A 24,210-nucleotide genomic window follows, 5' to 3' on the forward strand; every position below is an offset into this window, starting at 1 on the left:
TGCCCATTCCTCTGTTGCACATCTCATTGAGAGTGTTCTCTGTAGTTTCTGCCTATAATGCCTCCTTTCTCGTTAACCCTCTCTAATCAGAATTTCACCCCATGATAACACTATAACATTTTTGTCAAAGTAACCAGTCAACCTCCAAATTACTAAATCCAGTATCAGAGGTGCCTGGGTGGCTTAGTCAGTTAAACGTCTGCCTTCGGCTCAGGTCATGATCCCAGGGTCCTGGGATCGAGCCCCAGGTCGGTCTCCCTGCTCAGTGGGGAGTCTGCTTCTCCTTCTCCCTCTCCCCCAGCTTGTGCTGTCTCTCTCTCAAATAAATAAATAAAAATCTAAAAAAAAAAAATCCAATATCAAATCTCAGCCGTAATCTTAATATAGAATATAGGGAACATTCAGAAGCTGGTTCTGAGAGTCAAGAGACAACTGCTCTTTTGCTGCTATTCATGTTGTTCCCTGATCTTTAACCTTCATGAAAGCTAATAAAGTTGGTGCTTTGTGAAGGTTACTGTGCATTATGAGTTTGATTATCAATCAGATCCCACGACCGCTGACGCTATTTAATCATTTGCAGATCTTACACGCTGGTGTCGTGAAGAGGAAGGATTGATTTTCAGACCTACAAGTCAATATGGCAAGGGTAATTTGTGGTTAGGCAAGGAAGAAGGAAGACAGAGCTCAGATTTCGATGCCAAGGCAGTTGCTGACCCATTGTCAGTACGAAGCAGCAAAACTTCTGTGGTAGAGGTTTGCTTGCTTGTTTAGTATTTATGAGTGAAAAGTTGTGACTCCTGTTGAACTGGCAAGATAAATTCATAAGGAAAGGCAGGTGGAGAGGAGACAGAGAAGGACTATACCTGGGTTAGCGCTTAATTAATTTTTAGTGTAAGTAAAATTGCTGAAAACATAAGAAAAGAGTCAATCATAGTAGGTAAAACAGACAGTTGATAAGAGTGTTATTGTACAAGGAAGGTTCTGTTGGGAATTTGAGAAATACTTTGATCAGTATGATTTTATTCAGATATGGTCATTAGGCACTGGCCATACTCACAGGCACATGACACAGGAGAGAGGAGACCATGGAAGCTTATGAACATAGTTCAAAAGAGTGTGATGCTTTGCTTGGAAGTATTAGCAACCGCCTGGATAAATCTTCATGCTCTCAGATTTGTCAGTTTAATGATGGGGAGACTTACAGTTTCATGGTAGACATAATTGAACAGAATGGACTGTTCAGGTTGAGTCCCAGCAGTATTCAACACACAGAAAATGCCCCAGAATTTACATGTAATTGAATTGACCAATTTGGAATGTGTGCAGTCATGAATTGAGCAAGTTTATGCTGAAAAGATTACCACTTGATTGTCTTACCTTCTTTAAACAATGACATATCTCCTGAAGCCCTTAAAATGTTACATGGACGAGCAAGGTGAGATTGGTTTTATGACGACAAACAATCACCCAGCCAAAATGATATGCTTCCAGCCCAAACAACTGCATACCTTGCCACACAGGCAGTTCCTTTTGCCTGGGCCACCTTATTTCAACCTCACGTCCAGAGGGTGATAAACCACATAGGGAACGAGCTCTTGCTACCGTATCTGCCATGTATTGCTTTAATAATGAGAAGCTGTTCAAAAGAACATAGAGGCTAAGAGGAAAATAAAGATGATAATGAGAGAAATGGAAAAAAATGGCTTAGGTGACTCAACCGTTCAGGTGATGGATAAAGAACAGGATGAAAATAAGAATGAGATTGGCAGTGGTGTTCTTAAATACTGTTGATCGCAGCGGTAATGTGTCCCAGCTCAGGAGTCCTCCTCTCTTCAAAGGCACCATAAATCCTTCCTCATTTAACCTAAGTTGGGTAAGCATAAGACCAGTGATGCTTAAGAAGAATGGAGTGCGGAGCACAGGGATGGCTCAGTCGGTTAAGTGTGAGACTACTGATTTCAGCTCTAGTCATGATCTCAGGGTCTTGGGACCGAGCCACGTGTCAGGCTCCACACTCCGCTTGGGGTCCGTTTGGATTCTGTCTCTCCCCGCTCCCTTTGCTCCTCTCCCCACTCATGTACTCTCTCTCTCTCTAAAATAAATAAATAAAAACTTATAAAAGAGAAAAAGAAGAATGGGGGAAATAAAAGGAAATGGTGTGATATATTAATGAAGGCTTTCAATTGCTGGCCTGTGGTTGGATGTCAAGTAATGCTCTTCTGCGCCGTCTTTAATGGTCATGCCAAAGAGAAACTTTTTTTTTTCAACAGTTTTATTGAGATATAATTTACATACTATATATTTTGCTCAAACCCCTCTTTGCAGTTAATATTAAGCAGTACTGAATGTCAAGATTTATGTCTTAATTCTATTTGGTATTATATAAACAAATGTCCCCAACAGGTTTTCTCTTTTAGTCCATTCTAATAGTCTCTTAGTTAGATGATTTTAATATGCTTATATTTTATATTTTTCCAAGAAAATTTTTTATAGTTATTTTTCAACTTAAACTATAAATATTTCTTCCCAATTCCAAACTCTTCAGTTATTTTCCCATCCTTTGAACATAACCACTAAATTAGCATGCTTTATCTACCAACAGAAAACCACACACACACACACACACATATATATATTCTTTTTATGGTTGTCTAGAATTTTAGTTCCACCGAAAATATGAAGTTATTTTATAGTAAATATGCACCATTTGCCAATTGTTTCTGTGTCTTTTTTTTTTTTTCTGTTTCTTTTTTGCAATTTATCACCGTCTTTAAGACAAGAAAGATTGTTTTATGTTTGAATCTACTGCATTTCGGTATTCAGTTTCCATAAAACAAATAAAACATCTTGGAAATTAACAAATTGAATAGCTTTCTTTTTCAGTGTGTATGCTGAGGACAACTTTTTCATCAAATTTTTGAAAGTTAGAGAATTCATTAGTAGGCAATCCTGAGCTATATTGATGCCATGGCTACTGATTGTAGTGTGTCTGTTTTGAGGTGTTTTTTTTCCCCCCAGGTTTGGAGGCTTCTATTGAGATATTCTCAAGGGCAGAGCTATTTTTCCTCAGCTGTATGCAGTCTGCTAACAAGCCCATCAAAGGTGTTCTTCATTTCTATCACAGTGTGTTTTAGCTCTAACATTTCTTTTGGGTTCTTGGGATTTCTATTTCTCTGCTTACAAGGCCCATGTATTCTTGTACGCTATCTGCTTTTATCCATTATAACCATTAGCATATTAACTACAGTTGTTTTAAATTCCTGGTCTGATAATTCCAATATCCTTACCATGTCTGTTTCTGATGCTTGCTCTGTCTCTTCAAATTGTGTTCTTTGCCCTTTTGGTATGCTTTGTCTTTTTTTCTTGATACCCAGACAGGACGTACTGGGTAAATGCAAGAGCTGTGAATAGACCTTTGGTGTCGCAGTATGAGGTGTAGGGAGACGGGCAGCGTTCTATAGTCCTATGATTAGGTCTCATGATATTTTAGTCTTTTAGTTAATGTTATGCCTCTTCTGGACTATGAACTTCACAACTATTTCTCAGGTTTTCTTTTCTTTTCCTCCTTTCTTTCTTTCCTTCCTTCCTTCCTTCCTTTCTTCCTTCCTTCCTTCCTTCCTTCCTTCCTTCCTTCCTTCCTTCCTTCTTTTTCTTTCTTTTTTTTCCCCCTTTCCCTTAGGCAGTACAGGATGGCTAGAAGAGCTGTACTTGGCTATTTCCCTTCTTCCCCATGGAAAATTAAAGCTGGCTGGACTTGGTTATTTTTCTTTCAGCAGGTCAGCTGGATCTCATAACACCCCAGCAGGTTAGACGCTAGCTAGTTAAATAGTTTCCCCTGAGGGCAGGCTTTGTTAAGGAGAAAGCAGCTTGCTCTGGTTATTTCTTTTCTTTTTCTTTTCTTTTCTTTTTTTTTTTTCTTTCTATCGTTTTTATTACTGTGGAAACTTTCAAACATTCACTAAAGTAGGAGGAATCGTATAATAAGCTCCAGAATACTGAGCACTTCATCCTCGATAATTATCAACATTTGCCAACTTCAGATTTTCCCTTCCCCCTGCCTGAAACACAGGTGGGGAAGTTTTCTCCATTACTTATTGAGGGAACCTGGTTAAGTTCCTGGAGGTAAATCTTGTCGGGGCCATTTTACGACTCGTCTCCCACGGAGTTTTTGGCTCTCAGAGATGGTTGTGCTGAGCCTCCAGGAACCCAGCAACCGCAGGTCGGGTTTCCTACCCTAGTTCTCCTTCCGTGGTGGTTTCTGCTCGAGTCTCTACTGCGGTAAGTCCTAACTCCCCTGAATTCGTCTCTCCGGTGTTGGGGGCTGTTGGTTTGTTTGCCCTGTGTCCTGTCTCCCATGAAGAGATATTGATTTTTCAGGCTGTTTACCGTTTTTATTTGTTATAACACAGCAAGAATTTCCAAGTTCCTTACATGTGGAACTGGGATTAGAAATTAGGGTTTTTTCAAATTAATAGATTATAGAGTAGTGTTGCGTCATAGAAAAACGAATCAGAAACTGCAAATTTTCTATATATCCTCTTCCTCCACTTCTGGTTTCCTGTATTCAGTTTCCCATGTTATTAATTTCCTGCATTAGTGTGATAAATTTGTTAAAACTGAATCTTTACTGATATGCTATCATTTCTGAAAGTACATAGTTTACATTAGGGTTCACTCTTTGTCTTGTATATCCTGGAAGTTTTGATAAATGCATAGTATCGTGTATATATGTCGTACGGAATATTTTCACTGCCTTAAAATTCCCTGTGCTTTATGTATTTATCTTTCACTCGTACCCTAAACCCCAGCAACCACTTATCTTTTTATTATCTCCATATATTTGTCTCTTCAGAGTGTCATTTAGTTGGAATGACACTGTATGTGGGCTTATCGGACAGGGTTCTCAGTAATAGGCATTTAGGGTTTCTCCCTGTGTTTTCATAACTTGATAGTTCCTCTCTTTATTGCTGAATAATTTTCTATTGTTAGGATGTACCAGTTTATGTGTTCACCTGTTGTATGATGTTTGGGTTGCTTCACATATCTTACAATTATGAATGAAGTGATATAACTTTCATGTGCAGCTTTTTGTGTGAACATAAGTTTTCAACTCATTTGGGTAAATAGAAGAGTAACTGATGGATCATATGATAAGATGGTGATGAACTTTGTAATAAACTGCTGAACTGTATTCTAAAAGGAAGTGGTTATACCTTTTTTTTTCTCCCTCCTGCAAGCAATGAGTAAGAGTTTCTGTTGCTCCCCATTCTCATCAGTATTTGGTGTTGTCAGTGTTTTGGGTTTTAGTCCTTCTACATGCGCAGTGGTATCTCGTTGTTTTAATTTGCAATTCCCGAATGACAAGATACTGAGCAGCTCCTTAGGTGCGTTCATTTGCTCTTGTGTATTCTTCCTTCTCACCTTTCATACCTTTTATGTACTTTTTTTCTTAATACATTAGCAAGGACTTCCTGTACAAGTAAGAGTATTGAAAAATGATATTCTTGTCTTGTTGATGATTTTATGGGAAAGTATCTGGTTTCTTGCCATTAAATATGACATTAGTTTTGTTTTTCTTTAAATCAAGTTGATTAATTTCCCCTGTATTTCTAGTTGGGAGTTTGTTTTTTTAATCATTAATGGCGTTAAATTTTTCAAATATTCTTGTGTATATATTAATAAAATTTTTCATGTTTAGCTTGTTGAGATGGATTGTAATAATTAATTTTAAAATGTTGATAAAGCCTTTCATACTTGGAATCAGTTCCGCTTGTTCATGGTGTATAATTATTATCATACAGGGTTGAATTTTATTTACTAATGTTTTGTTGTGGGTTTTTATATCAGTTTTCGTGAAACATCTTGGTTTGTAGTTTCTTTATTTTTCATGTTGTCATCTAGTTTTGTTATTTAAGTAATACTGACCTCACAGAATGAGTTAGGCAGTGTTTGCCAGCTATTTTTTGGGTAGATTGTAGAGAATTGGTATCATTGTCACTGAAATGTTTGCTAGAATTCACTCATGAAACCACCTGTGACAGGTAACTTCATTTTGGAAGGTGGTTAACCATTGATTTGGTTTTTTTAATAGAGACGTATTAAGAATCTATGTCTCTTTGTGTGAAGTTCTTTAGATGACTTTCAGGGGATGTTCTCCATCAGGTTATCAAATTTGTGTGCATGGAGTTGTTAATAACCATTTACTAACGTTGTAATGTTCATGGGATCAGTAGTGATGGACACTCTTCAATTTCCGATATTTGCAATTAATGTCTTCTCTTGGAATTTTTTTTTCCTTTGGTAGCCTGACAAGAGGCTTAAAATTTTACCGTTAAGACTAAAAAAGTAGTGTCACATTGGGGACATCTGATCCTCATTATGTTGTGAGTTAGACCAAATTTTTAGACTCTAAATTTTAGAGTCTAGAAAACTGAGATTTGTAGGGGTAATTTTCTAGTTCATGGGAAAGATGAGGAAAAACCTAGGTCTTTGGATAATATAGCTAGTATTTTTTTTATTACACTAACTTATTTTGAAATGTATTATGCATTAACTATATAATTTCACCTGGTTTATACTTAAATTAGTCACTTAAATGGCAATACAAGAAATTAAAACACTCTTCAAAGGAATACAGATGTTAACTTCTTCATTGGTTTGAGAAGGCCATAAATCATTCAGAAACCAGATTATGTGTGGTCATAAAAAGCACATATATCACCTTGATTTTTAGAAAATACCACTGCATCTGGCTTCCTGATTTGTATCAGAAGTGACATTTAAGATATAAAGAAAGTACTAGTGTTTCCTTCTGCTCCCCACCACACATTCTGACATCTGATTTTATTTTTATTTGCTTTCACCACAAAGATTTACATATCATCTGATGTCCTTATCTAGATTAAAATATTTTTGAGGACAAAAACTTTTTCTATTAACACATTCACCATGGCTTTAAGAACAAGTGGTAGATGTTTAAATTTTTTAATTCAATAACCAAATAAATGTAACTTTCAATTTTCTTTCAAAATTTGTAATTTTGTTAAAGTACTAGTCTATGCAGAGGATAAACTTGTGTTTATCTCTATGCATGAGTATTTTTCTTCTGATTAAGGAATAGTAAGTTAATAGCCCTTCTTGTGTTCTTTATTGATTTTTTTGGAGATTACCTATTACTGTATGTATATATCTGTCAGACAAAACAAAAACAAAAACAAACCCCGCAGTTCTGACCTCAGAGTTCTTACATTATAGAATGCTTTTAGTAAAAGTTTGGTACATGGAAGGTTGCTATTAATACAAACTTTTAAAGGAAATTATAAAAATCATTAATTCTCTGAAAAGGAAAGAATTTCACTCTGCTTTATATTCATGAAATTTAATTTCATGGTTATCCAGAAAGTTCAAAACTGTCAGTGAAAAAATGTCTTCAGCCTAATTAATGTCAAATTTTGGAAATGTGCGGTCTATGCTTTGAATACTGATATTTCTGGTTAAGAATAACAAAATTAAGACTTGGTAGAACTTAAAAGGCAATGTATTACCTGTTAGTTTCATAAAATGTCGATCCATACTTGAAACTTTTACGTAAATCTTTTGTGCTGACTCATTGCTGCTTAAATCCATTTACAAGTTACTATACTATTTCTCCATTCTAAGGGGAGGTAATTTGTCACTGTTCCCTCTATGGAAAAGGTAATAGTTCACCTGAATATAGTTGAGTAACCCCTGAGGGTTTACTCCATGCAATCTCAAACTGATCCTGCTTTCTCAGTCATGATCATGCTTTCAACAGCAGAAGTAGACATCTATTTGATATTCAAGTCAATTTTATTTCCAATTTTTCTTCAGAAGGCATAATGGATTTATGTGTATATAAATAGGTTGTCATGTGAAAGGTTAAGATTGTTTTAACTATTAAAATATTCCACTGTGCTGAACAAATTGTTTTTGTTTTGTGTTTTGTTTTCTGTAATTTGGTAACTACAAAGTACTTCAGGGTTTTTGTTGTTGTTGTTTTTTTAACACTATGATATCCAAATCCTCCTTGTTTGTTGGCTTTTCTAGTTCGTCCATGTTTTTACCTTTGATCCTATGAGTCTTGTTATGCACTCTCTAGAATTAGGGATGACTACTTTATCCTTAAAATCCAACTTAATTAAATTCAAAACTCCTATACTGAGCTAGGAACTGTGTTCAACTCTGACGCTGAGTAGGATAACAGTGCCTTATGAGTTTCCCTTGGGAGTGGAAAAGGAATATGGAAGGGGGCATGGAAACAAAAAATTATTATAACTTAAAGATGTAACAGGAAAACATTTGCTTTATGTGAATAAAAGATGACGATGCTACTGACTCGATATAAGGAAGGTTTATGTGTATGTGCTACCAATAACCATCTGTCTTGCATAAAGCTATAGTCTATAAATCTATATAATACCCCCAAACTCAATTTCATTGTGAGTTAAATTGTTTCCTTATTTTCTCTAAGTATTACAGTTTTAAATACATCATTTAATTTCATAAGCAAGTCTTACTACTAAAAAGAGTACACCATACTTTAATAAATGGGCCAAGAACTATTTTTATGGTCTTCTTTGAAGCCAAGACTATGAAATCACCTCTCTTTAGTGATTTTGAAAGTCCTGAGAAAGCATTACAGATGAATTAGAAACTCCGCATATGTACCAGAGTTTCCCATTAGTAGAGAAGGCACACTGAAAATGGAGAGAAGCTGCTACATTTAATTTTGGAAAACCTCAGATAATACTGATATTGCCAAGAGTTTGATATGTGTGTGTGTGTATGTGTATGTGTGTGTGTGTGTATGTGTCTATTTTTCTATTTATAGAAGACATGTGAATAAGAACCTTAAGTTATTCCTTATGCGGTTTATTGTGGTGTTTGTTACTCAGTCTCTGTAATATCTTATTTTCAAAACAGCATTCTGGTTCCTATTTTTTTAGCTATTAAAATACTATTTTGAGGAATAATTTGACTTTAGGACTGTTGACTTACTGAAATAGCTATGTGGTCTTCGATACAATGTTTAATTTCCCTGGTAAGACTGACACATGTTGTCTTGTTCCTGATCATGGGTAAGGTGGTCTGTATTCCAGCATTAATTACAGTATCAGCTAGAGTTTCTGGTTTCAATTTTGTTTTTGACATTTAATTTATGAGGCTGAGAAAACTTACTAGTATTCTTAATTTACTGAGCAATTTTATCATGAATGTATGTTGTATTTTCTCAAGTGCACTTGCTTTGTCTTTGGCAGTTAGCATATAATGTTCCTCCTTTAATTGTAATGGAATAAATTAAATATATGGAAGGTTTTTTTTTTTTCCTGTACGTTGACAACTTTGACTTACTCTGAGATTATTTTGTTCAACTAGCTGCTTTTTTTTTTTTTTTCTTTAAAGTAATCTCTATACCCAGTGTGGGGTTTGAACTCACATCAAGAGTCAGACACTTCACCCACTGAGCCAGCCAGGCATCCCTCAACTAATGTGGAAGTTTATATCCTAGATTTGACTGCTTTTCCCTTTTTCTTTATTGCATTTAATGTTATAAATCTAAGCACTGAATAGCTTATGAGACAACTTTTAATAATTGTGTTTTCATCAATAATTTTTGAGGTTTTTAATTTTTTTCTTTAGACCCATGATCTATTATAGATTGTCTAACCTTCAAGCATGTGGAGATTTTCTAGATCTGTACTACTTAGTGATTTAGAATTTGGTATTACTATAGTTCGGAACAAATTCTCTACAAATTCTCTTCTAACAAAATGTGACCTGTTCTGTGGCTCAGCATATGGCTGTTATCATTGAATATTTCCAGTACATGTGAGAGAAATGTGTATGTTACCAATATTGGGTGTGGTGTTGTATCAATTAAGTCAAAATGTCTGGTGCAGTTCTTCTAATCTTATATATTTACTGATTTTCTTTGCCTAATTAAAGACTGGAGGAAGGATATTAATGAGGCCAACTACTAATTTATGAAGAGGCTTTTTAGTTTTGTTTTTTTGAGATTGTTATATTTACCATATGCTTACTCTTCCAGGCATTGGTATCCCTTCAGAGTAAGTTTTCTATATGGCATCCTTTCTCTTCAGTCTAAAGAAATTCTTTCAGCAGGTTCTATTTAGCAGGTCTACTGGAGACACATTCATCCAGATTTTGCTGAAATGTGTGTATTCATTGATCATTTATCTGCTATTTACAGTTCTCTTGAAAGCCCCCCAAAATAAATCTTAATGCTTAATGTGAGTTTTTTAACATAGCATTTCCATTCAGTGCTTTTGAAAATTTCTATCTCTTTGTTGAAAAGCATTATTTATTCCCTCATGTTGCTTACTTTTTTCTCTAAATTATTTAACATGTTTATCATAACTACCTTGAAATCTATTTCTGATCATTCCAACAGCTGGACATTTCTGGGTCTGGTAATATTATCATAATATATTTCCACATTTCTTAATATTTGATTAAATGTGAGATACTTTGTATTTAAAAAACATGATGTAAATTGTTTCCCATAAAAATGAGACCGTTTCATCTGCCAAGTTATTCATTTGGGATTGAAGGATAGAGGGCCTGGTGCATTGTGTAAGGCTCAACCACCTGCTAACTTTTTCTTATTCCTCTACATACATCCTTAGACTCTGTCAGGCCCCTTGCTGTCCCTTGGCAGTAAGTGACCTTTACTTCTGTCTCAACTCCAGGGACAGACAGTCATTTCCCATGTTTACATTTCAGCTGTTTTCCTCTTAACAGCATTTAGAGAGGTTTCTTCCTCCTCTCACTTCTCTGTTAAAGGTTAAATCTACCATGGATTTCATCTAGCAGGGGACTTGCTACTTTTTTGTATTCACGGGGTTTATATCCCCATGTTTGTTTTCTAATGGTGTAAAATAACAATGATTTGGGGTATTATTTGTCTTGAAATAATTACTGGGTTTTAAGTGGCATTCTTAAGTGATTCTTTACTACTCTGGGACCATTTTAAAATGGCACTTGAAGATTCGGTCTTAAATTAGTTGTACTTGAAACTACTGTGAAAATTGGTGTATCAGTACTTGTGCTAAAATACACACTATGGGGGAGTGACTATCTGCATCCCCAAAATTATAGTTTCCTCGAGCAAATCATTGGAAATGGAAGAAGAAAAAGGAAAAGACAGTGTAACATATATACTGAGAATTACAGCTTTCTGTTTTCTAAGGAATCTGGCAGTAAGGTTTCCCAACTGAGTCTAATAGACACTCAAGAAAATACATAGTAGATAAATTTTTGGGCCACTCCATATAAACTTTCACTCCTGCTATAAGAGTAAAAATGAGAATGAGTCATCTTATAGAAGGTCATTGAGTGAACAATTCTTATATCTTGCCAAATACATACTAATGTGATTATATACTATGCAAATGAAAAAACCAAAAACACAAAACAAATAATATCAACAACAAACATATAAAGAACATTGGGGTCTATCTGCATGACCAGTAAGAAGACCTGCCACTCTGAAAAGAGGGAGCCAGGCCATACTTTAGAAAAGATAGTTGATAGTCAGGAGACAACTTATTTTGGTGGAGTCCCATTGCCTTATTTTTACTTGTGTTTCCCTTGCCTCAGGAGACCTATCTAGAAAGAAGTTGCTATAGCCAATGTCAAAGAGGTTACTTCCTGAGTTCTCCTATAGGATTTTTTATAGTTTTTATGTCTCACATTTAGGTCTTTAACCCTTTTTGAATTTATTTTTGTGTACGGTATAAGAAAATGGTCCAGTTTCATTCTTATGCATGCTGTTACCAAGTACTTCATCAAAATAAAAACTTCTGCACAGTGAAGGAAACAACAAACTAAAAGGTAAACTACAGAATGGGATAAGATATTTGCAAATGACCTATTTGATAAAGGGTTAGTATCCATAATACATGAAGAACTTACAAACTCAACACCCCCAAAATGAATGATCTAATTAAAAAATGGGTAGAAGATATGAATAGCCCTTCTTCCAAAGAACACATACGAATGACCAACAGGCACGTGCAAAGATGCTCAACATCACTGATCGTTAGAGAAACACAAACCAAAGCTACAGTGAGCTATCACCTCAAACCTCTCACAATGACTAGAATCAAGAACACATGAAACAATAGGCGTTGGCAAGGATGTGGAGAAAGGGAAACCCCCCTTGAATTGTTGGGAGTGTAAAATGGTGAAGCCGCTCTGGAAAAGAGTATGGAGTTTCCTCCAAAAGTTAAAAATAGAACCCTACAATTCAGCAACTATACAACTAAATGTTTACCCAAACCAGGAATACCAAGTCAGAGGGATACATGGAACATTGTCTACAGTAGCCAAATTATGGAAACAGTCCAAGTGTCTGTCAACTGATGAATGGACGAAGGTGTGGTGTGTGTGTGTGTGTGTGTGTAATTTCATTTTTTACGGCTGAGTAATATCCCACTGTACACATACATATACAGTGGGATTTTGTATATACAGTGGGATTTTACTCAGCCATAAAAAAAGAATGAAATCTTACCATTTGCAATGACTTGGATGGAGCTAGAATACATAATGCTAAATGAAATAACCCAGTCAGAATAAGACAAATACCATATAAATTCACTCATATGTAGAATTTAAAAAACAAGTGAGCAAAGGGGGGAAAAAAAGGAGGGCAAGAAACAGAATCCTAACTATAGAGAAAAACTGATGGTTACGAGTAGAGATGGGTGAAATAGGTGATGGGGATTAAGGAGGGCACTTGTCATGAGCACAGGGTATCTTATGGAGATGTTGAATCACTATATTGTACACCTGAAGCTAGTATTACACTGTATGTTAACTAACTGGAATTTAAATAAAACTTTAAATCCATTTTCTAAGTTACTTTTTTTTAACTTCATAATATAACAAATTCATGAAATTCAAGCAGAAATTCATAAGGAAAGAACAGAGATGAGAGGAACAGAATGTAAGATGAAAAGGAAGTGAGTCAATAAAGCAAAATTTAAATTATTTAGTAATAAAATAATGGTATTAAAGTAGTTGTTAGAAACAGGAGGCAGAATTTTAGCTTTAAAAAATCAAAAAAGACATCATTGAAAATAGTGAGGGGGGAAAAAAAACATGGTTGTCAAGGTGGTAATAAAATATTTACTTTCAGGGGCGCCTGGGTGGCACAGCGGCTAAGCGTCTGCCTTCAGCTCAGGGCGTGATCCCCGCGTTATGGGATCGAGCCCCACATCAGGCTCCTCCACTGAGAGCCTGCTTCTTCCTCTCCCACTCCCCCTGCTTGTGTTCCCTCTCTTGCTGTCTATCTCTGTCGAATAAATAAAAATAAAAAATCTTAAAAAAAATATTTACTTTCAGAATGAGAGCTTTCTCAATGATTGAAGATAGAAGAATTGGAACAGACAAATGTAAATCATGATTTTTGAGATGCGCAAAATATTTTAAAATGGTTTTTGATTTTTTTTGTAATAGTCTTTAGAACATTTTTAACAACCACAGAGAGAAGAAAGTAAGAATTATTCTTGTTCTCATCATGCAGAAATAATCATGGTTTTTAAGTGCAAAATTTTACAAAATTGTCACCATAGCAAATTTATATTTTATTTTCAAATAGAAATTACTCGAATTTTATAATCAACATAATAGACTTTTTTGCTCACTATTCAAAACCTAAAACAGTAGGTTCTATAGTGTAGGTGTTAGAAACTTTATTCGTTTATAAATGTTTAATGTTGAAAAGACTATCCTTTATAAAAACAAAAAAGGAAAACACACCTATAATCACACTGCTGCTTACTTGGTGCTAATTTTTAATCTGTATCTTCCCAGACTTTTATCATAAATGTGTATTTATATTTACAGTGAGGTTATACCTATACTAAAATGCATATTTAATATGATTTGAATATATTCCTCAGTTCTTCTTAGAAAGCACAATATTTCAGAGATTCTCAAAGCCCAAGCTGGGTTGAAAGAAGGGACGTTTAGCTCCAAACAGTGGTGGAGTCAGAGTAATTGAAGAGCTAAACAAAACCCAGTGAAAGGGCTTATCCATTTTCTTCTGATCTTGCACATGCTTGAAAATGAAATCTGTTGTTTCACTAATATCAAGCCTGATTTTTCCCCCTAAGGGAAAACATGAATTTGAGAGTCCTCCAGCAACTCTGAGTTACATTTGAAATAGTTTATTTCTTTGAAAAATGCCTTACTTGCTATTTAGCCCCTCTGGTGTCATAAGAAAACACACCTTCTGGGATAACAATATTTACCTTGCATATTTTAGAGAAATGTAGAAGAATATGGTAAAATGTCCTATTTGAACATCATTAGAATGTAATTCATTTTAAAATTATGATCAGTTCCAAGAAAGAATCCTTATATAAGAGTCTCCATAAAACACGGCCTAGGCAGCTTCATCGGGCACAGACCTATTTTAATGTTCTCCTAGTGAAATGATCTGTGCAGCGGTCATAAAATGTTATACTAAACATTCTTTATGCTAAAAAATGATTCTTAAGCTCCCCATCCATAGAATACGTACAACATCTGATGATAACAGAGTGCCTGATGTGATCTACTCTGAATTGCAGCTTATGATCGAGGGCTGCGTGCATCTCCCGACAGGCGCGCTACATGCGGCATTGCAATCTGAAGTCAGTAGACGTATGAAATCCTGGATTTACCTATCTACAATTTATAGTTATAGGATTCATATCTTAACTCTCCTTAAATAAAAATAGCCATACGAGTAGTAGTAAAAACTGTTTCTTATTTAAGTGTAAATCAAAGAAGGAAGTAAAATGAAGTGGTAACATTTCTTCTCTTTCTCACCACATTGTCTCTCAAGGTGATGTAAGATGCATTGCGTGAAGTCCTAGAATGCTTTTATGTACAGTTTATCTCAATGTGGATTTGTTTAATCGTAGGTGGCTAAACTGATTAATGCATGTAATAGAATACAGTCAATATCTACACGTATCATTCTGCATCTCTAAAATAAGATATTGAATGAAAAGATCAAGTTGGAAACATAACGAGTTTCATTTATAAACATTTTGAGAAGGCACAGAACAACACATATTTTAATGAACAAACATGTAAAGGTGTAAAACACTTGAATGAGAATTATAAACACCGATTTTGATATCGTTTATAGGTGAGTTGGGAAAGAAGTACTCGTATCTATAAAACATTAAAATGTCAAATAGGTTTCCTAGAGTGCTCATGGAGGAGGAAGTAACATACTGGTATTTCAAATTTAAATCTAGTTTAATAGTAGATAGTAACTTACAACTTTTCTGTCAACAAAGAATGACTTGGGCTATTTTCTGAGTATATGCACCATCCAAAATTTTGTTTAAAAAAAAAAAAAAGTGTAGCAGGGCACAGAGTATTTTATGTAAATTAATGAAATAATAAGAGTACCAGAGAAGTGATATTCATTTGTTTCTTTCATAAAGTATTAGCCAGAGCAATTCTATTACATATTTTCTACCCATCTTTGTAGCATTATATTTTTGGTAGAAATATTCCTAGAAACCTACCCTTTTGTCTATTTGGCCCAATGATAGTGACATTCATAAAGATTACAGTTGTTAGGTTTACTTGAAATTATTTGCATGTAGCAGTAATTAGACTTTTACTTTTAAACACAAATCTGGTTGAACTCAACAGCATTTGTCTTGACTTTTAAAGCCAATATCGGGGCGTCTGGGTGGCTCAGTCAGTTAAGCGACTGCCTTTGGCTCAGATGATCATTCCAGGGTTCTGGGATCCAGCCCTACGTTGGGTTCCCTGCTCAGTGGGGAGTCTGCTTCTCCTTCTCCCTCTGTGTGCTTGCTAACTTTCTGTCTCAAATAAATACATAAATAAATCTCAAAAAAAAAAAAATAAAGCCAGTATCTTCTGTGAGGCAGTCTCATGATTCCTAAAAAGGCAAGGAGATAAATCTCAGGAAACCCAGAAACTAGTTCTTACATTTTTAGTGCTGTTATTTCATGTGTGGGTGACGCATATTAAAATTATACAAAAATACCTGCTGTTACGTAATATATATGTACTTATTGTATGTACCTAATATGCATGACACATAAATATCGTGGTCAACCTTACAGGAGATAAAAAATGAGAAGGCTCATATATATAAAATACTTGTATGTTGACAGGTCACATACTTGAAATTTCAGTAGTAAAGTATTTTTCATTTGGGTTAAAGTGCATTTTCCAAAACTTTTGTGAAAAGAAAACCAATTTACTTTGTTACCCGGGCTCCCCCAACATAGTAATATATTAATAAATAATGAAAACTACCATGGATTAATTTTAATCTAGTTTTATTTAGCAGGTGCTTGATAGATAGGTGAATGGTATACTGTGTAAGAAACAGTAGCCGGTAAGTATGTCTAAGTCATGGTCACAGAGCAAATATTATACTGGTAAGAAAAAAAGGATTGCAAAAAAGTGTCTATCAGGAGATAAGATTTATACCCAAGCTTTGTTTTGAGAAACAAGATGAACACACTAGGGTATATCTTCTTTTCGTACTATACACACATGCACGCATATGTTCACACATAGGCTTATGTGTGTGTACACATACTTTTGATATTTCTCAATCATCAAAAATTCTAAACTAATGTATAGAAATAGGACAATAAAATTCAACAGGGGATCTACTTTTGTATATACTTATCAATATATACATCTAGACTATTAACATCTGAACTCTAACAATTTTGTAGTCACTAAATGTTAACATAGTCAAAAATAAAACCACTTTGAAAAGATGGAACTTATATACAGATCACTCTAATGTTAGTTAATGCATGAACCCTTAGGCTTCAGAGTTCTAATACTGATTTTTCAAATGAGCAACTATTTTTTTTAATGGAAGAAGAATTCAACTTATTTCCTATTTATAAAGCGGAAAAAAAATGCCTTGGGTATAAAATCTAAATGTCTACAGTGTGATCAGTTGGGAGCTTAGAAATGTTACTCTTTGCAACCTTCAGTCATTACTGTTGGATGCAAAGAAAGTGGGTGCCAGGAGCCCCTCCTGTACCAGGCGAAGTGATACCTTTCCCAAGGATAAAGCCTCAGCCTTCTGTGGGGAAAAGGAATGGAGAACAGGTGGAAGGCTAGGGATGGTAATGTACTGAGGTCTGTATTGGGAAAAACTTTAATTTGCAAGAGGGAGGATCTTCCTTTTTAACTGCTGAACACAAGTGGCCTGAACCTGTCCTAGGGAAGTTAAACTGTTTCCCCTGCACAGGGGCAACCCCCATCCTACAGAGGCACAAATGCAGCCTCTATGAGGAAGGCAAGGCATCCATCAATGTGGCCAGAATTGGTCACCTTTGGACTTGTGTGAACTTGAGCAGTCAAAGAGTCCTGGTAGAAGCGAGAATCACCAGGTCTCACAACTGTCCATTTGTAGAAGTAACAGTATAACTGCTGTGCTATTCTCTGGAATACAAACAGCGTTTGAAGTCCCTCTGTCCAGACAAAGCAGTTGAAGTTTTTCCAGTGTAAATTCATGACCCTGACATGAAGGGAGATGCTGGGGTGAAGACCACAGCTGTGACGATGATGGTCCCTTTGAACTTACAGAATACAGGGTTGACCAGGCCATACTGGAAGACGACGGTGTTAAAGAACAGGAGGAAAATGATGATGATGTTGAAGAGAATTGCAGTATCCTGGGTGATGAAAAACACCAGCAGGAAGATGGGAGCCATTCGGAGTAGCTCTGCGGAGGAATTAACAAACAGATCATAGGACAGCAGCAGGACCTGCAGGCAGAGCATCAGGTCAAAGTTACTGCGCTGGACCATGTTCCTTCTGCTTGATGGGGCACATTCCACATTTCCTCAGAAAATAGCGCCTAGCTCTCTCCCAGCAGTGACGGAGAAGCACTAGTTCCTCAGAATCAGAGCTGTTTCCCTACCTCGAGGACAAGAGCTTCAAAGACCTTCTATATCGGTTGTCCCAGGGAGGCCATCCTGGCTTCCGGAAACTGGTTTTAAATCCCGGAAGTAGATGGCGGATGCAGGCTCTGTCTGAGCCCTGCTAGCCACTGGTCCTCGGCTCTCCCTCAGCACTCTGTGGCCAGCCCGGCTGCCTTGTTTGGGTCCCTGCTTACCTAGGTTCACTCCTCTCCTTTCTTCACAGCGTCGCTGCTCCCAGCTCCTGAGCCTCCCAGCTGCTGCCCAAGGCCTCCTGCCCACACCGCAGGTCCTTGTTAAGGGCCAGCGCCAAGCAAGATAGTTCGCCTCTGCTGGAACCCTTATGTTTCCACGCGGTGGATGGGTGAGGGACTGGGCGATCTGTGGCGGAGCTCCTTGGGGAAGAAATGCCCGTGGAGGAACTGGAGTTGGGAGTCAGCACTTTGGTGCCCTAGGAGTGGACCATCCCCAAACCCCAGACTTAATTTCCCAGGCCCAGCAACTATTTTTTCGTCTCTTGTCTTCTACATTGCTTACCTATTCCAGTTTCCTTAGTTACAGCATGTGTGTGTGTGTGTGTGTGTGTGTGTGTGTAAGTGCATGCACATTTGTATGCGCATGCGTTAACTTACTGTCTTTCTCCCACCACTCCTAAAACGCAAACTCCATATTTGTTAATTTCATTTATTTTCTTGTGCTATATCCCCAGACTCTAAAAACATGTCTGGTATAAAGGAAGCACATAGAAAACATGTTGAATGAATGAAAGGTGAATACAAATGACTTTTCTATATTAGCATTCCATATCTCAAACGCATCCTGACCTACTTATGAGATATGAAATGTATGACCTGCATAGAATTAAGTGTTTAATCAAAAGACCTATATTTATAGGAAAGCCAGTATAATATTTACTGATACAATTTGAACTATATTAAAATATAGATATTTTATATCAATTTAAAATGCTAGCTGTTAAGAAAAATTACTAAAATTACAAAAGTTTTATTAACATTAGTATGGTTAAATTATTGAATATGTATGTTGAGATTTTTTGAAGTCACATACACACAACTAGGTAATCCAGCCATTCTGAGAAGAAGTTTATTATAAATAAAATCAGACTTGCAGCTTCAGGCTTAACATTTTGAAGTAAGTGTCTTGTATCACTTATGGCATACAGAAATTTTTGTAGAAGAAACTAAGAGAAATAGTTCACTTGCAAAATCCATATTCAGAAATGAAGATCCTTTGGACAAATGGATAATGATGTGAAAGCAGTTTAAGACATATTTAAGGTTTTGGAAGTTTGTCCTTTACTGCTGTTGATAAAGTTGTAGAAAATTTCAATCTTTGCCCCCCCAAAAAATAAGGTCAGCATCTCATTGAAATATCTTTTTAAAAAGTAAATTAGGTAGTGCTCTGCAACCCTTATTCCTGTGTTCAAGGATCATATGAAAGGGTGCTGATAAAGAAGAAACCTTGAACCACAAGGCTGACTAAACAAAATCACTAAGCTCTATATTAGTCTCAAGAGAAAAACAATCCAATGAAGTGACAGAGTGTTGCTGACTCAAGAAATCCTTGACTTTCACAGCTGTCTTCAATTTCCTAAATGTGATTTTTAGGTTCCTGGTTAGTTAACATTAACAATAGAATTCTAGGTTATATATATAGTATATTCAGAAGCACATAGGAAAGGTTTATAAAATTCTTCCATAAAGGTGTGGTGTCACATTCATTAGTTATATTCACACTCAGCTTTTTTACTATGTAATAGAAGACACTCAGCACCATCCAAGACAGCTATACTTGACTCTTTGCAAGATGGAAAGGTGCTTGAACATAGCTCCCTTTCCTCCAATGTTCAAACTCTACACAGCAAGAATCAGGCATGAGTACATTTTCTAGCAATGACCCACGCTAGGGTCAAACCCATCCCATTTATCTCATTAGGGTTATTTTCTACCTAACTGTTGAGTCATGCTACAAAGTTTGAAAAGAGGGAAAAAAACTGTTACTGAACGTATCCTCTGCAGTGAAATGCAACTAAATACAATCTATTGATGAAATACGAATAAGTTCATATGTGATTAGTAAATAGAGGAATAATTATCACTTTTAGATGCACTGTATGTTGATACATGAGAATTTTCCCAGCATTTTAGTATGTTGTGCTAACAAGTACCAGCAGTTGAATGCAACAGAGAGTGTCCCCTGAAAGCTACAGGGTGCTACACATACATCACATACATGCTGCAAATCCACTCCATGGTGTGTGTGTGTGTGTCTGTGTGTGTGTGTGTGTGTGTGTGTGTTTTGACTTAGAGGCTTTGACTTAGAAGTGCTATTGGGTGGTCTTTTCTCATCTTCCCATAGTTCAGTACCTTCAGCCCTTCCTTACTTTCCCTCCGTTGAGCTATCTTCACAATTTTTTTAGGTGCCACCATACATTTATCACAGTGTTCCACTGTTTGATGATGCGCCATGCTTACTTATACTAGGATTTTTCCTTAGGAATTGTTGTTGGTATTCCAGCTGTAAGTTCCACTGCTACTGAGTACGCTGTTGCTAATTGTTTTTTTTTCCCCTCCTAACTCTGTTTAATTTAGCACCATGTAAAAATTTTTAGCAATATATAGATTATATATGATAAATAATAGGTCTAAACTGCTATGGAAATATTTTCAAGATACATGTAGAGTTTCTTTTAAATAAGGAATACGTAATAATATGTATAGTGTGATTGCATTTTGGTGTGAAAGAGAAAAAATGATACATAGATTTGCTCTTGTATCACAGAATATATTTAAAAGGTTTCCAGGTAGATAACATAGTGGTGGCTACCTAGGTCTGTATCTCCCAATATTTTCTCCTAAAACAAAGAAGAGAAAGAAAAGAGAATGTACAAAAATCATGCCTTCAGCTTTCACAAGTTGAAAACAGAGAATGCCCAAACTGTGTAAAATTAAAGGTGGGGAAAATGGAGAAGTCACTAGATTCCAGTGTACACTATGAATTAGTCCTGCCCTGCTGCAAGGCTTTGTGTTGAAAAGACCAAACAGAAAGAGAGGAAGAGGAGAAAACACAAAGTTGAGACAGAGAAAGCAGTAGAGGAGGAAGTGTTAGGAAGAGAGAACAGAGGAGCTAGTGATCTAAAGTTAATTTAAAACAATCGCCATTAAGAGCATGACAAGTATAATAGTGAAAAAACTTTTTAAAATAAATTGTTCAGAATTATCACAGCATGATTTTCATAGAAGAAACTTAAGTTCTTACAATGTGAAGTGGCTGTCTTTGAGACACATAACATCTGAGAGAAAACAAGGAAAATGAGAGGTACCCCTTGGGGGAAAAATAATGGAATATAACTAAGATTTTAAACTAGAATCTCAAGTATCTTTTTGAAAATAAATGAAGACCTGAATCTACAAATTAAAGGGCAAATAGGAGAAAATTATCTCAGAATGATTAGGTCTTGGAAGTATCCTAGTAAAACTATTAAACTTTGAAGAGAGAGATGAAGAAAATATTTGAGTTCTTTAGCCAAAAAGATCAAATAACTTACAGGGCAAAAAGGAATTAAGCTGACATTCAATTTTTGAAAAGCAACATTCAGAGCAAGACCGTAATGGAGCAGGATACGCAAAACATCATTAAAAGGAGGTGTGAACCAACGATTTTATATCTAGTTAAACATTCTTTAAATAAAAAGGTCATAGAAAAAGTTTTAAACATATATGAATCTAGGGAATTCTTTGCTAATGAGACCTTCGTGGGGAAATTAGAATGAGCTCCATTAAAGCAAGAGATGCCTGGGGAAATTTCAACAAACGGACAGATACTGAACATTTTAATGTGTGCAATTTAAATTCTGAAAAATGGACATGAGGACAGACTAATGTACAAAATCCATAGATGGTGACATAGTACGACTTTTTTTAATGGGAGGAAAAAGGAGATACAAAGAAGAAATGTGCATGAGCTCATTGATTATCTTTAAATTGATGTATAACACTATATTGGTCCTTGACTCATGTATAGGCAAAAGATAGGAAATAAAGGATCCCATTAAAAACTGACAACCCAGGTATTAAAAGTTTGAGTATGGAACCTGGGAACTAAGGGCATTTATAAGTTATAAGTATGAAGGTAGTAACTAGAATAAAAAGATAAACCTTCCATAACAGACTTTTTAGTTAAAATGAGGTTGTATCATATAAAGAAGCATGAAATTATAAAACCTGTAATTATAAAATATTGTTACAGAAATAAAGCCAAATATATTTGGCAGAAAAATAAATGGGAACAAATTTAGTTTACCTATTAAAGATACCGAATTTGCTCACAAAACAAGAGACGAATATGTTATTTTCAAGAGGCCGATGAAGACAAACTGATTTACAAAGACAAATTTTTAGGGAATGTCCAAAGATATATTAGGCAACTAGAAACCGTAAGAAAGTAGGGGTAACAATGCTATTTATCAGACCAAGTATAATTTAAGTCCACAAGCTATAAAAACTCATTTGACAGAGATGTTGATAAGTCACAGTAATGAGGATAGAGAAGAAAATAATCGATGTAACTAGGGTCCTTTGATCATCTAAAGATTAAAGAGAACCTACACAATTATTGTAAACTGGGCATTTTTTTCACAGGATTATAGTTTAATAGTTCAGGTACCATGTATATTTGAAGATTGAGCAAAATTAATATATTGCCAATGATGAAAGTCAAGGCTCAATTGTTAGAGAATGTAGTTAGATGTAAAGAAAGGGGAAAGCTAGAATAAACGCCAAGGTGTTGGTCTGAAATGGGTAGTATCAATAAGAACTAATTACTTCCTGGGTCCATCATTGGAGAGATCCTAGAAGCAGTGGCACCACGGGAGAAAATGAGCACCCCAATCTTCTTGATGTTGTTTTTTAAATCTCTTCTTAGTTAAAAGAATCAAGGTTCCTTAAAGAAATGGTTGATAGCATGGCAAGGGGAAAGCAAGATGAGTTTGGAACATCTTGTAGTATAAAAACATAGGAACTGCTCAACAGATAAAGGAGGCATTGTAACAAACAAAACATAATATTGGTGAGAACGGTACATAAAGTTAAACTTCATTTGCTTCTTGATGTGTTATTCCCATTGTCTGTATAGACCAAAATGTTTTTATGCATTCCCTTGTGGATGGGCACTTAGGCAGTTTCCAGTCCAGATCTATTTAGAACTGTGCTGCTATGAATATTTTTGTACGTGTCTGTTAATAAGCATGTGTACACGTCTATGTTAGGTATGTATTTAGGAGGAGGACTGCTAAGTCCTGGGGAAGGCATCTGTTCAACTTTGATAGATACCACAAAACAATTTTCTCAAGTGGTTATCCTAATTTACTTTCCCATCAGCAGTGTGTGAGTTCCACTTGATCTGTATTTGCTCCAAATTCTGTAATTTTCTTCCTTTCTATGTTAGCCATTTTGTTTTTTTAAAAAGCCTATAAAGAGAGAGAGATTATCTCAAGGAACCAATAATCCTATGACTACAGACCTCATAGCAGTTACTCTGAAAGTCAGAAGGTGCTAGAAAATACATCCTCACACAGGTCTTCCAGCTTCTGCCCTTGGCTTTGTATAGCCCATCAACAGTGCAACAACCAGAGTCATTCAATCAAAACATTAAGTCAGATCATGTCACTCCTCACCTCAAAATTATCCAATGGCTTTGCCTCTCATTTTATTTAAAAAGTCCAAATTCTTAATACAGTATAATAAGACCTTTGCAAATTGGTCCCCTCTTATGCTTCATTCTACCTGCTTATTCAGCACTGATCACCAACTCCTTTTTTTGGGGGGGGGTTAAAAACATTTTTACTTGGGCAAATTTCAAATTGTAAACACATTTCAAGAACAATACAATGACTATCCATATATAATTTTTTTTTTTTTACCAATTGTTAACATGATGTGACATCTGCTTTCTCTCATACTTTCTCTCTCTGTCCTTCCTCATATACCTGCGCTAGTTTCAGATACAGTGACATTGCACCCACCGTACTCCAGTGTGCATCTCCTTCTACATACCGTGACCCCATCCAGGAAATGGAACGTCTACTCTGTGTTATTATCCAATACACATCCCATAATCCAGATTTCTCTCATTGTCCTGCTAACTGTAACAGGGCTCATTAGAGGTTCTTTTTTTTATTAATTTTTTATTATGTTAGTCACCATACAGTACATCC

At 35.8% G+C, this 24,210-nt stretch overlaps 1 pseudogene; it reads right to left on the bottom strand.

Moving 5' to 3' along the window:
- Positions 1–17,316: 17,316 nt before the first annotated feature.
- On the bottom strand, positions 17,317–17,864 carry LOC113259365 (transmembrane protein 138-like; annotated as a pseudogene).
- Between the last annotated feature and the right edge of the window lie 6,346 nt (positions 17,865–24,210).

Source organism: Ursus arctos, unplaced genomic scaffold, assembly GCF_023065955.2.
Source record: "Ursus arctos isolate Adak ecotype North America unplaced genomic scaffold, UrsArc2.0 scaffold_3, whole genome shotgun sequence".
NCBI lineage: Eukaryota > Metazoa > Chordata > Mammalia > Carnivora > Ursidae > Ursus > Ursus arctos.